Source organism: Mus musculus, chromosome 13, assembly GCF_000001635.26.
Source record: "Mus musculus strain C57BL/6J chromosome 13, GRCm38.p6 C57BL/6J".
NCBI classification, from domain to species: Eukaryota; Metazoa; Chordata; class Mammalia; order Rodentia; family Muridae; genus Mus; species Mus musculus.
The window spans coordinates 32,786,149-32,801,540 of NC_000079.6; the positions used below are offsets into that span (position 1 = coordinate 32,786,149).

The following is a 15,392-nucleotide window of genomic DNA, read 5'->3' on the forward strand; positions in this document are numbered from 1 at the left end:
GTCGAAAGAGGGAAATGGGGTGGATGCATTTCATTGTATACATGCATGACATTCTCAAGAATAAAAAGAATAGAATTCCTTGACATTTTGGGCAACATTTCCACTAAACAAGGAAGGGACTGTCATCTAAGGAGACACATAAACAGGTATCATTGACAGATCACCTTCTGTTGGACATTCAGAGCAGGCCTGAAAGTACTGATTATTCCTGTTTATACACAGCTTTCTGAATTTCCCCAGAACAACAGGTGTCTACATACAAAAGTGGAACAATGGTCATGGATATCAAAATGCAGCTGAAAGGCTGCCACATTTCAGCTGCCTCCCTATCAATTACATGTTTTACCTTCCATAAAGCACCAGACAGTATGACCCTAAAAGCAGAAACTAATAAACTACACCCCATCAAAATTCAGAGTCTGCTTTTCAAAAGACAGCATTAGAAAAATTAAAAGCCCAGCTCCAGCCTGGAGAAGATGCTTCGACAGCCCAGATGTGACAAAGGGCTTGTATTCAGAACACACAACAGATTATGACAGCTCACTAATGGGATGACATACACCCCAATTTTGAAAGTGGACAAAGTATCTGAATAGGCAAGCAGGCAGAATATCAGCTATCAGGGAAATGCAAACTCAAACCACAACATTTGCACCCTCTAGGAGAGTATTAACTATAAAGAGACAGAGGAAAAGCAAACATGGCTAGTGCAGGAGGGAGGGGTGCTCTCATCAGACAGGGCATAGGAAGGAAAACGACAGAGATACTTTTGAAAGTGGAATGTCTTCAGTTTAAGTTACTTCCCATAAGTCTAGTACTTCTTGGTACACAGGGAAGAGAAATTAAAACGCGAGAATATGCAACCCTTGCACATAAGTTTTGGGAGGTGCAGTGCCCACAGATGCCACAATTAGAAGCAACCCAAATGTCCAATAGTTTTGTGAGGGGAGAGTACAAAGTGGTATGTCCAAGTAAATGGGATACTATGTCAGAAATGAAATACGATACTGCCTACCTATAACATGAATGGATTAAAACATGATAGTAAATTTAAAAAAGCCAGAGACAAAGGCCACATACCATGGGATCCTATATAAAAAAGACCAGTCCATAGACATTGAAAGCTGGGCGGTGTTAATAATTAGCTGTAAAGAGCATCTAAGTGGATCATGCATGGTCATTACATAACTCACCAAATGTCATAAGATACCATTGAATTGTATACCTAAGATGAGTAAATTTTATGATTGGCAAAGTACACTTCCCTAAGTTCACTACAAAAAAAACCCTCAAATTTAATATGATTCATAAAAAGTAATCTTGTTAAAAGAAGGGGACAGTGCTACTGGGCAGTTTGGAGCTGGTTATTCCAAGTGACCAAGGCTGTGATCCAGGGAGACATAAACTAAGGCCACAGTACTGTGTCACCTGGGGCTGAAGAAAGGAAAAGGATGGGTGGGAGAGAAAGTTAGAGACTCGTACTTTGCCTCTAGCACAAATGCTAGGTAACATGAGATTTTGTAATTTAGTAAAAAAAATCTGTGCTCCATGAATGGAATTAGTTTCTATCACTTATTACCTCCTTGGATATGGAATACTCTCAGCCAAGAGGGTAATGATGTTACAAAATGTCCAGACTTGTTTACAGTCCATTTGATATTAGACCTTTAAATTTTCCAAGTGGCAGTGAGTAAGTAGCTAAATATTTTGTAATAAAAACCAAGGAGTCTAAAACTCCCAGGCAGGCTGGGCATGGTTAGGTGGTAGAGTTCTTGCCAGTGTATATGAGGCCTTGGGTTTATCTTCAATGTCACCGGGTTGGGGGGGGACACAAAGAAATAAACACACATTCTCAGGCACATAATTAATCTTCTGTTTCTTTTACTGTTTAAAACATGAAAACAAAAGAGATGTCATAAAACTGCATTTAAATTAGTTTATCTTAAACATGCTAAAAACTATCCTAGTAAATTATTCCTATGGTAGTTGGGTGCTGTACTTTTAATTATATGCCATTTTATTTATTGTTGAATGTAAATACTTATCATTGAGTTGATACATTATTTAGAAAATAGCATATGATATTTCATTCAAAACAAAGTACATCATCCAATATTGATCATAAATAAACTGGCAAGTGAGCTCCCAAAGTCATATATGACTTTTACAACATTTTGTTGTATTTCTTTGCTTCCTAGCCTTTTAAAAACAAACCAGAAGGCTAAGGAAAGTGTTTGTCCTGACTGCATAAGGTCCTGGGTTTGGTCCTTAGAACAGTAAAAATAGATAAATTTTAAGTTCAAACTCGCAGAGGCCTTACAAGAAAAGTACAATCAATAGCTATATAGGTTTTCTTTTCTTTTCCATTTTTATTAGGTATTTAGCTCATTTACATTTCCAATGCTATACCAAAAGTCCCCCATACCCACCCACCCCCACTATATAGGTTTTCTTCTCATCGCCAACATTTGCTGTTCTGTCTTCCTTCTAGAGCTTCAGTTTTCCTGAGACTTCATCCCCCAATGCATGAGCATGTCTTCTCAGATGAGAGACATTTCTCATACAAGCAGGTCCAGTCAAATATCCCACAGTGCATTTGTTGTAAAGTCTTGTTTAAATCCCCTTTTCTCTACTTTAGAAGCAATCATCCTATTCTTTTTTCCTTTTATTCTACATGAAATTGTTATTTTTGAAACTTCAGACAAATATAGCTTTCCTAAATTATCAGAGTTTGAATTGCCTGATTGTGTCTTCACATGTGGAAGCAAGTTAGATTTGTGGCAAGAAAACCAGAAATATAGTATACTTTTCTCAGGGTATCCCAATGTGTGGTACCCAATGCCAACTTGCGCCATTGTTAGTAAAGGTAACTTTGGTGATCTCATTATGGTGGCGACCACTAAATTTCTCTAATATAAGGTTACGTTTTTCTCTTTCAAAGATACATAAATTATGGGACTCTGTGAGTACCCTGTGCTTACTGCCAAGATTAGTATCTATTCTTGGTTGGATGGATTGCTGTGGTGATGATGTAACAGTAAGTTTCTGAGCCTACCATTTCTTCCACATTTGCTAACTATTGTGATTTTCTAAATCACAATGCTTCCTTTCCAAATCTGCATGTTCCCCTTTGAAGTGGAGGTATAAAGTAACTCCAAAACCAAACCAAACCAAACCAAAACATTTTCATTTTGATGCTCGATTGTCAAATTGTAGCATGTCTGTTCGAAGAGAATATCTGTGTTTGCTGTTGTGTACTTTTGATACACCAATACTATTTTTGATATTCCTCTAATATGATCATGCTATTTCTGGAATTTTCCATTTCTTCAAGGAACTCTGGTTCTTTTTGAAAGGAAGGAGGACAATTCAAAATCAAAACCAGGCCACAGACATGCCCCTTAAAAACCAAGAACTGGGCAGAGAAATGCTCTCTGCTACTACGGTGTCATTGCTTCTTATCATGACAATAAAAATAATGTCTTATGTGCTAATTCACACATATTTATAATTCCACCACCACATTGTAGGATTCTGCCTCTTTCCACGTCTTCCATATGTATCTCCCTTGTTGGTTCTTTAAGCCTAAGTAGGAAAGAAGAAAGCACGATGCTTGCTACAAGGTACAATTTACACTATTGCTCGGACTATCCACTCCAAACACGTGGAGGGCATCTAGGAGCCTGCTGTCCCCTTATGAAACCCCCATCTTATGGCATGAATCATCATTTTCTAGATTTAGGAACTAGAAGAACAGTATATTTATACTGACATGCTTAGAAATGCTCTTCTACTTTCTAAATTGGAAGAGGATTTGAGGAGCCAGGAGAAGCTTATGATAGCGACGAGGCATGAAATTACAGAAGTGCAAACCTCAAGCCACACTCTCTCACCAAAGCTGGTGAGCCAGAGGGTAAGCAAGGCTCAGGGGAGAAATTTTCCACAAGGAAAAACACTGCACTAGGAGGTACAATAATGGCTGATGAAAAGGCCTGGGAAACCCCACCCACTGCCAGGATGTGTTATTTACTGTGAAAGATAAAAGAATTTTAGGTAGAATGTTAACTGGGCAACCTCAGAATAGTTCAGGGGGAGTTGCTAGTGTTTATTCTATATGTTCAAAAGTATTGAAGAGTTTGGCTGCAAGGTCTTCAGTGCTCTGAAAAGACTCCTTGTAGCCTACAAGAGGACGAAAGGCACTACCAACACAGTTCCCACCTAGAACAAATGTTCACTGTGAAGAAAGCTGAGCGAGGTACAGAGGATGCTGCTATTCTCACACGTGGCAGAAAATGAAGGCTCAGCTTATCATTATGAAAGACACCTTGAGCACACCCTTGGACCACATCAATGCATTTTTAAAAAGATTCATTTATGTTATGTCTGTGTATGTATATTAATATATCTTATGCATATGAGTACAATGTCTACATATACATCAGAAAATCAATGTCTGCACATACATCATATTCCATCACAGATGGTTGTGGCCACCATAGGGTTGCTGGGAATTGAACACAGGACCTCTGGAAGAGCAGACATTGCTCTTAACCTTTGAAATTATCCTTGAATGTATGATTTTTTGTTTAAATAATGGCATTGTTTTTATGTTTAAAACATTAATTAGGCTATGAAGATGTAGCTCACTGGTAAGACTATTTACCTCTGGTATTCAGTCTCTAACATTGCCAATAATAATGATAATAACACGTTGCAAATAAACATTAAAACAAAATGTAAGTATGAGTGTCTTAAATAGGAAAGAATCTCCATAAGAAATATCATTTCATTACTCCCATTTAACAATATAAGAATAAATGTAATGTTCAAGTTGAGAAAAAAATGAAAGATTCCAGAACAGTATTTGCAGTAGGTTCCAAATTTGTTTGTTTGCTTAATTGTTTGTTTGAGACAGCTCTTATTATGTAGCTCTGGTTGTCCTGGAACTCACTATGTAGAACAGGATGGCCTCAAACTTACAGAGATCCACCTGCCTCTGCTTCCTAAGTGTTGAATTAAAGGTGTGTGCCACTATGTCCAGTTATGTCCCCAATTTTGATGGTTTAAAAACATATGCTGTAAATAAATATTACATATACGATAATATATAGAGAAAAATAATAGAAAAATGTCAGATAAGATTGTTGCAACACATATGATTTATGCTTTTCTAAAGTCATCCACTGGTCTAGAAGCATTTATTTTCTTTTTAACCTGAATGAAACTTCGTTTAAATAAAACAATAGGTGCCACAATATAGCAGCTAGCCTAGTGGGAACTCGTGGGCACTACAGAGAGTGATGTGAGACTTGAAGTTGAGATTCCCTTACTGTGTAAGAGTGACTGTGTGGTCGTCCTAAGCCTTAGTTCTTCTCATCTGTTAAATGACAGTAATAATATTTACCTTACAAAGATGAGGGATGGGAAATGAGGTGAAAATGATTGATGTGTAACAGAGACTTGACAGATGGCAACCTTTATGTTATTTTTGGTACTATTATTGCTATTAATGTTACTAAATTGCCCCCCCCCCCCCACACACACACCAAAAGATAACAGCTTAAAAATTTAGAAGGAAGGAAGGACATGTCTGAGGATTTTAATTTAATTATTCCACAGTGCACCTGTAAAATATTTTCCCCTTTACTGGGCTGTTACATATAGAAAATTAAAAATAACTATAAATATAGCTTAAGAAGAATGATGATATTCTTGCATAAAGCCACCACCAGGCTACACACTAGAATACTGATAGCGCCCCTACACCTCACTCCTTTACCTTCTCTTCAAGTTCTAATATGAGGTTTTAGATGACAGTTGCCTTGATTTTCATCATAGTTTTACCACTTTCACGTGTACTGTAAACATATAACTTTATGCCAGTCTAGGGCTTGTGTGCAGATGTATCCATACTGCTTTCATTCTTTTGTGTCTTTTTTTTTTCTATCAAATAGTCCATCTCTGGTAGTATATTTTTGTGTCTGCTAGTTCTATTTATGCAACATTGCAATGCATAAATACTTGTCCAATATTCCATAACTATTTATCTTCTTTATTATGGTATTGATTGATGTTGTGGGTGTCTTTGGCTTGGGGTTGTTATGAATTCTACAGTGCATATAAGTAGCTATCAATATATTTCCACTAGAGCCTCAGTGGGGCTCCTTTGTTCTGCTTTTAATGCTTTTTGCTAATTTAGTAACCACATAATAATACAGCATGTTAAAAACTTAAATTGTATGTCTCTAATAACTAAATGGCTGAAGTTATCATATATATGAAAATATGCAAACCATGAATATATGCATGCTTTACTTCCATTAAATGCATATGTAAAGGTTTTAATCTCATGCTTTGAAATTTTTAAAATTATTTTTATCACTAGGAAGGAATTTTCAAATGTCTTAAATATTATGTTGCATATATTAGATTTCATTTAATATTATTTATAAATTTATATTGTGTTTGATATTTTATTTTCTAAATATGTCCTTATTTGAACTTCCCATATAGAAATTTGTTATAAACTAAAGTAGATCAAGTATTCCCATATGTTCTCTCAGCATCTCTTATAGAAAAGTCTATTTTTTTTCACAAATTTTTAAGATAGCCTTCTTCCTTGTATGCTTGGGGAGTGTCTTTTGACAAGCTCCTTCACCCACTGAGGAGATCTTCATATTCTTAGCACATTTAAAACATTTGTAGAATCAGATTGTTAGTTTATAGATTCACACCTGTAGCCTCTAGGCTGGGATGGACCTGAATCTGTAGCTGAGGCTAGCTGGCAGTAGATTGCATCGTACACTAACAGGTGTTGGGAACTACAGACATGGAATATCACCTTTATTGGTCACATTCTCTCTCACTTTCTCTCAGGGAGGTTATGCAACTTTCCACCTCTGAAGGAAGAAAACTGTCTCTTCATATTTTCCATCAGATTTATTCTTAGATAATTTAGATTTGGGCTTCTGGTTCCTGCTTTGCTCTCTAGCTTCTTTCCACCTGGGCCTACTTTTAGTGTTGACTATTTAACGCAGACAACTCATTAAACTTTCATAGCACTGGAAGTAATTTTTCTGTCCATAATTCTTTGGTGTATACGACCTACAGAGAAAGATGTGTCATTCTTCTGTGCAGTCTGCAGTCCCCACCCTTATCCCCTACTCGCTTCCTTACGTCCTAGGGCTTCTAGCGCAACACTGAGTAGAAATGGTCTGACATTTATTATGGATTCTCTTAGCTGAAAGTCAACATTATCATTACTTTTGTTTCTGTCATTCTGGTAAGAATGGAGTGACATCCACTGTGGTTTTAATTTGCATTTAATTTTATATATTCTGTTCTGTAACTTTTACTCATTTGTAATGGGGTTACTTTGTTTTACTATTACAGTGAGGTCTCTTTCCACATTCATAACTTCCTGTGTAGATTATAGTTTCATTTTCCTAAAGGTGTCTCATTGATTGATTGATTGATTGATTTCTGTAGTCCAGGCTGGCCTTACATTTGTAGAGATTGTTTAGACTCTGCCCCTCAACTGTTGGAATCACAGGTGTGAGTCACCATGCCCAATGTCCAAAAAAAATCTTTTCAACATGTGCATTTAAATTTTGACAAAATCAAGTTTAACCTTTTCATGATCAACACTACCTGTGTCATCTCCAAGAAACTATCTACCCAAAGCCATGATGCAGTGACACATTACAGAACTCTCCATTTCTTAAGATTGATGACCTATGGTGAATTCATTGTTTTTCTTGTGGGATCAGGCTTGTCCCCCGCTCCTCTTCTGGATAACTCAGTGTTGACATCACCGATTTCTGATCTCCAAATAAATTCCAAGTACTTTAAAAAAAGGAATGTCTCTTTAAATTTCCCCTTTCCATCTCCGTTCAACCCAGCAAGCCCACGGCACAACCGAGTGTGTCCCCTACATATTTCTGAAGGTCCTCAGAGACTCAACTGTGTTCACAACCAGTCCATCAGTGAGGCCACTGATGAAGACCTCACAGCTGGGAATGCCCACATGCACCCTCAGTCTGTGTGGTAGGTGCTTTGAGCAGGTGTTCCCTGAGCTACCATCATCTGACGCCAGAGAGAAACTGGGGAACATGGTGCTTTGGGCCTTCCAGATCTTGGAGAAAACATGGCTCCCTGAAAATTCTGCTCATGTCTCTCTTCCAGCCTTCTTGCCATTGAACTTCCAACCCAATGCAGGGAGAAGAAAAGAATGTTTGGTGTGTCCATTGCATCTCTTTCGTCAATCCCATTGCTTTCAAAAAGGACCTGTGTTTTCTTTCTTTTAGCTCTTCATTCTTCCCAGATGGTTGCTGTACTTTTACCTCTGAAAGTGTTTTTTTTTTTCTTTTCTTTTCTTTTTCTTTTTGGAAGGCTTCTCTAAATATCTAAATCAGCAGAAATCAGCAGAAAGTCTTCATCTGACTTTTACTACTTTAAAAGCCCCAGTCAGGTGCCCCCCCCCAGAAGAAACAGAATGTTCCAAACACTAGCCTTGAGCAAAATGAGTTAAGCCTACACATCAGCCCTGCCCAATTGCTTTCACCCACTGATTCTGTTCCAGCACACCCCACAGCATGTGAGGCCCAGTACTTGGCACTGAGCTGGCAAGGGGAAGAACTTTACCCTCTGGTGGAGGTTGGCAGGAGTAGTGGAAACAGACATAGTAACTGGCAGTTGGGATACTGCCAGGTAACTGCTCGGAGGGACAGTCAGGGTCAAATAAGCATATGGCAAAGAGTAGCAAAACGGCCTGGAGCCAGGGAGAGGCTAACAATAGCACCTCTATGCAGCAAGGTAACCAGGGTTCCAATCCCACTGGAAGGCTAGAAAGGTACTCTAGGGTGAGGCAGCATGATATGCAAAGGTGGGGAGCTGGATGTGAACATAAAAGCCACCTCGAGTGCTTCTGGTCATTAAACATCAGAATGGCTGCTGGTTACACCAAGAAAGAAATCATGAAGTTAAGGAGGTATCTTTAGTAAAGCTTCACTGTTTGTAAGTCAAGGACTAATACAGATTGCTGTCAAGTGTTCCTAAGACAAAGATGCACGCTTTCTCCAATAATCTGACAACATTTAGTGTTAGAATGGAAAACTCAAAAATTCTTATCCTGATATCAACTGTGTTTTCTGCAGTTCAGTTCTGACACTGCGCTGCTCAGTCAGCGCATCCTTTACTGGTCAAGAGCAAAGTTCACCACACAGTGGCTCCTCCCACTTTACACTGAACTGATGTCCCACTTTCACTTCGGATAAAGTGCAAATGTGGTATATAGTCAAGCAGAAAATCTTCACAGAACTGGCTGAGAAGAAAAACCATACTTAAGAGATTAAAGCCTCATTATAAAGGAGACACAAAGGAAGAGTGTATGCAGGGAGAGGGGCAGGCCCCGATTATGAAATCATGTGTATTGTTGACAATGGGCACAACCCTGTTAAGGACACTGGCAAAGGTGGTTCCCGATGTGGTCCAGGCTCAACATGGGTGGCAAAGTTCTCCTCAGGAGTCCAAGTTTAGTGTTTAAAAACCATTGGTCAGTGTGTGCAAAGACTAGCAACTTCAGCTTCTTCTTCCAGGCTAACAGACTCCCCCAACTCCACGCCCCAAGCCACACATAGCTGCCACATTCTGGGGTGTACCCAACAAACGTGCTAAGAGTTCAGGTTGTAGGACGTAGCGTTCAAAGAAACCTTTACCATATCCCGGCAGCCAAGTATGCGTGTCTGTCCTTTTTTTTTTTTAATTAGGAATTTTCCTCGTTTACATTTTCAATGCTATCCCAAAGGTCCCCCATACCCACCCCCCCAATCCTCTACCCACCCATTCCCCCTTTTTGGCCCTGGCATTCCCCTGTACTGGGGCATATAAAGTTTGCAAGTCCAATGGGCCTCTCTTTCCAGTGATGGCCGACTAGGCCATCTTTTGATACATATGCAGCTAAAGACAAGAGCTCCCGGGTACTGGTTAGTTCATATTGTTGTTCCACCTATAGGGTTGCAGTTCCCTTTAGCTCCTTGGGTAATTTCTCTAGCTCCTCCATTGGGGGCCGTGTGACCCATCCAATAGCTGACTGTGATCATCCACTTCTGTGTTTGCTAGGCCCCGGCATAGTCTCACAAGAGAGAGCTATATCTGGGTCCTTTCAGCGAAATCTTGCTAGTGTATGCAATGGTGTCAGCATTTGGAAGCTGATTATGGGATGGATCCCTGCATATGGCAATCACTAGATGGTCCATCCTTTCGTCACAGCTCCAAATTTTGTCTCTGTAACTCCTTCCATGGGTGTTTTGTTCCCATTTCTAAGAAAGGGTAAAGTGTCCTTTCTTCATTCCATCCCTGCAGCTACTCAGGATTCTGGGGCCCAAGCCTTGCAGGCCACGGTGTGTTAGTCAGCTTTCTGTAACTAAGTGCTTGAGACAACTTTAAAGAGGCAAAAGCTTATGTGGATCCCATTGTCTTGGGCATGAGGTGAGGCAATCAAATAGCAGGGTAGGAAAATGAAGGGGAGAAAGCAGCCTCATAGAAGCCAGGAAGGAAGGAAGGAAGGCAAGAAAGAAATGGGAAGGGTTTGCTAAGATTCTAATATCCTTTTCAAAGGCGCCTCTCCAATGACCTACTTCCCACTAGGATTCAGCTCATAAAGGTTCTTTCATCTCCCGACAGTGCCACAGGCTGGCAAACAAGGCTTTAGCAGACGAGTTTTGGGGGAACGCTCCAGAGATCCCTTTGCTAGCAGTAAGGCCCAGGGCCAAGGCATAGCGCTCCATACCCTCCTTTCCTCAAATAAAGGCATGCCACCCTCTCTCGCTTCTGTGTGTTCATCACCAGGAAGTTCCACTGCGTTTTTCCAAGTTTCAACCCTAGGGAACACTGGGCATTGCATATTTGCATAACACAGACATCTTATTACTCAGGAAAACCCCAGGTTTGTAAGATCTGTGCCAGCTAGAAAAAGATCAGATTTTTTTTTTAACTGTGCTACAAATTAAATTGGCTAAAGACTATGTATAAAGCAAATAAGCACAAAGCTCTTTGAAGATGTTTTGCGGGGCCTACCTACCTCTAGAGCCTACCAGAACCAGCAAAAAAAACATGAGCTATTTCTAATTGAACATGTGTGGAAGAAACCTGCTCACTCAACTGATGCCCCCTGCTGTTACAGACTCACATAAAAACAAGACACTTCTCACTGAAAGGAGTTTGCAAAACATGAAACCTGGGACAAAGCATGACTGTCTACCCCTGAGCACAAGAACTCTGAGTGGTCCCCCTTCTTAACCATCTGGTTAGTAAGCAGTTTTTCCTCTCTTCCTATAAACCGCACCTAGCTCAACAAATGGCCTGCACACATTTGAACAGGCTTCCTGTGTCGATCTTTAACAGAAGGCCTTTGTGTTTTACCACACAACCAATCTGGTGCCACAACACTGACTTTTATGTGCACGACACAGTGGACTGGCATTCCCAGTGTCAACCTAAAAGTGAGAGACCAAATCTTTTAAGTTCAGACTCCATTTTAGAGAACTTGAACTCAGGTGAACTAACAGGCCGGTACCTAACATTAGTTTCCAAGTTACCTCCCAACAAAACCTGAGCCTAGCTCCAGTTTCTAGGCTGACCCCCAACTGACAAGCATCTCCAGGTTAATCTCCCCCAACAACTCAGCGTTTCCAGGTTAACTCCCAACAAGCCCACCCCCTGCCAACGACCACCAATGCAGAGGGAAACAAAAGTTAAGTTTATGGTTTGACTCCCAGCACCAGCCAATTATGTTAAAGACCATAGTTGCTTCCCAGTTAGATGCTTCTCAGGCTAGAAACACTCACCTCCCACTTGTTGCTTTCTATAAAGCCTCACCCGGGTAGATATTCAGGGCTGCTCTCCACCAAAACCATCCTGTGTGTCAGCAGTGGGCTGAGGGGCCTGAGCCAGCTCCATTAAAGGACCTGTTGTGATTTGCACTGAATTGGCTCCTGTCTGTTTATTTATTTATTTATTTATTTATTTATTTTTAAAGATTTATTTATTATTATATGTAAGTACACTGTAGCTGTCTTCAGACACACCAGAAGAGGGAGTCAGATCTTGTTACGGATGGTTGTGAGCCACCATGTGGTTGCTGGGATTTGAACTCTGGACCTTCGGAAGAACAGTCGGGTGCTCTTACCCACTGAGCCATCTCACCAGCCCATTTTTTTTTTTAAATTTTATTTATATTTTTTATTTTTTGGAGGGGAGGGGGTGTTCACTAACACTTCCCTGGCAGTACAAAAGCACTTAAAACTACTAGGAAGTCACAAGTATGAAAAAATTAACTCTTAAAAATCCATGCATTTTTATATCAATAAAGGTAAGGAAAAGCGTTCGAAAGTCCTACTTGCAGTACCAAGAAAATATCTACAATATGTTGGGATACACGTAATAAGCAATGTGGCATAGACTCAAGAAAATGCAGGAACGAGACACTTGAGCTTTGGGTAGGGCAGGAGAATCATGGAGCAGTAGCAGCAGATGACCATAGGGGTAGCTTTGATGAAGGTGACTGAAGATGGCTGAGATGCTTGCCAGGTGGAATTAACTAGACTTGAAATGAGGGCGTAAGACAATGCCCAGAGGTTCAGCATCCCCAGGACGCTCACAGTATCCAAGAACAGCAGCATGCCACTCTGGTTATACTCACTTCTGAATCAGACGGTCTATTCCAGTCTTTAAGGGCCCCACATTCTCCACTCTGACTTCTGAGGCAGGAGAAGAAGAGGGAGAAGGAGGAGGAGGAGGAGGAGGAGGAGGAGGAGGAGAAGGAGGAGGAGGAGGAGGAGGAAGAGGAGGAGGAGGAGGAGGAGGTATACACAGCTCAAAGTAAGCACTCAAAGACAGATGGAAACCATCAGAGCCTCTTTAAAGGAGAAAATCAATTCTAGGCTTTTGGTTTGAAAACATTTTTTTTTTTGTAATTTTATGAGCGAGTTTACATGTATTTGTATTTATGCTGATTTAAAAATAAATTAAGTTCGGCTAGGCAATACAAATTAAGGAGTGATTTTTTTTTTCTTTTTCTTTTTCTTTTTCTTTTTCTTTTTCTTTTCTTTTTCTTTTTTTTTTTTTTAAAGTCCTTGCTGGTATGGTTTAATTTTTTGTACCATCACCACCTAGTGGAGAAAACCTTGAACTTCAAAGAGCTAAGGTTTGAGAAGAAATGCAGGGAGGGGTATTATACTAGTCTTATTTCTTCTGTTCTCACAATGAACTTTGAGGTCATTTTCTTCCTTAATATTTGGAAATGGGGTCAGAAGTTAAGTAGCTTTACCAAGGGCCACAGTGTGACTCACTCAGTTCCAGATAACTTGAAATTAAATGTAGTTCATTTTCACCATATAGCCATTCAAAGGGCTCAACTCTATTCTTGTCTTTGTGAGTAAGTTATGTATCTCAATATGGAGAATTGCCTTATTTATACGTGTGAAATGACATGTGCAAAAGGACTAAGATGAAGATAGAGTAGAACACATAGTATGTACGAGACCCTGGCTTAAATCTCTATCACAAGACAATGGAAGCAAGGAGAAAAAGGGGGGCGCCCAGAGACTGGATTCCCTTCCTTTATCCCTGAAACCCCACTTCTTCCTCTATGAGCCCACGACTTGTTTCTCTTTGAATCTACTATTCTTGCATCTTAGTCATTGAGGGTTGGTCATGTGCACTGTATGTTCAGATCTGATTTCTGTGCCCAGAGATCCAGTCACTGTATGGATGCTAGCACTGTCTTGATTATTGAACCATCTCCTGTATCCATGTTGTGTAACGAATACTTCCCAGAGGCTGGAGAAATGGCTTAGTGGTTAAGAGCACTGACTGCTCTTCCAGAGGTCCTGAGTTCAATTCCCAGCAACCACATGGTGGCTCCCAGACATCTGTAATGGGATCTGATGCCCTCTTCTGGTGTGTCTGGAGAGAGCAACCGTGTACTCACATAATATATATATACATATATATACATATATACATATACATATACATATATATATATTTACATATATATATATATATATATATTTAAAAAAAAACGCTCCCCAATCATCTCTGATTGGGTAATAACAAGCTGACCAGCCTGTGGCTGAGCAGAGGAGATAGGAAGGCTGGACTTCTGATCTCAGCCAGGTAGAGAGAGAAGGAAGAGAGGGACAAGAAGACCAATGTTTGCCATGAGGTTGATATGAAAGAGCAGTCATGAGGACACACATGGACCAGAGTGAGCCAGGGGAAGACCAGATTGGCATGTTAACAGGGCATTTGTCTGGGTATTATCAGCCTTAGAGGGTTAGAATAGCCCAGAATGGTCCAGCTTAGGCTTGCTTCTTGTTATTAAACTTAATAGTTCTTTGTGTCAGCTATTTGGGAGCCAGAACGGGAACAGATGAGTTCTACACTTAGGTATGTAACAGAATTTGTAACTCACGTCACATTAGCTATTGCCAGTTTACTTCATAGCATAAGATAACTAAACCTTCAGTGGGAAAACAGTAAATAAAAAGTTTCTACTGTAACTTGCTGTATACTGTTGGGTGGTAAAGTAAATACACACTCAAATTTTGACAAGATTCATAAGTCTTTGCTTTCCCTTAACACATTTAATTTCTGATTATCAGCAATAATCAATTATAATAAAATTTTGATGTTTTTGGTAGCCCCCAGGTACAGGTTGAGAATTCCAGCCTTAGCAACTTAACAAGTCACACTCCTCTCAATCTACCTATATGTATTTAAATATTTTAAAAGATGTATTACATTTATATTTACATGTTTTGCCTGCATGTATGACTGTGCATTACCTAGGTGTAGTGCCCCCAGAGGCCAGAATAAGGAGCCAGATCCTCTGACCTGGTGCTGCAAACTGAAAGAGGAACCTACAATAGCAGCAAGTGCTCTTAACTACTGAGCCACCTCTCCAGCTCCTTTTGCATCTTTCCAAGGAGTAACTTACAGAAAAGCATAATAAAATCATAAGCAGTAATACATGGATGTAGACTACCACACTAACTTTTTAAATTTGCTTTTCAAAAGTAAAAATACAATTTTGTATTATGTAGCCCTGGCTGACTTGGAACTCAAAATGTAGACCACGCTGGCCTCAAACTCTGAGATCCACCTGTCAGTGCCTCCTGAGTACTAGTATTAAAGGTACACAGCACTACACCCAGAGAATATACATTTATAAATGCCTATTGTACTCATTTCCTGCTCCTGTCTGCTGGAAATACCTTTAAGGACTGCCTGCCATCATTTTGTTATTGGGATACAACGGTGATTTTCAGTTTACGACTATTATATCAGCTAGAGATAACTATTAAGCAAGTACTTTGGGCGACAGGTCC

At 39.9% G+C, this 15,392-nt stretch overlaps 1 protein-coding gene across 2 annotated transcripts in view; it reads right to left on the bottom strand.

Annotated features, from left to right (window-relative positions):
* The window catches only part of Mylk4 (myosin light chain kinase family, member 4), a 105,950-nt gene that overhangs the window by 85,325 nt on the left and 5,233 nt on the right, over positions 1-15,392 (bottom strand). The window lies entirely within an intron of this gene.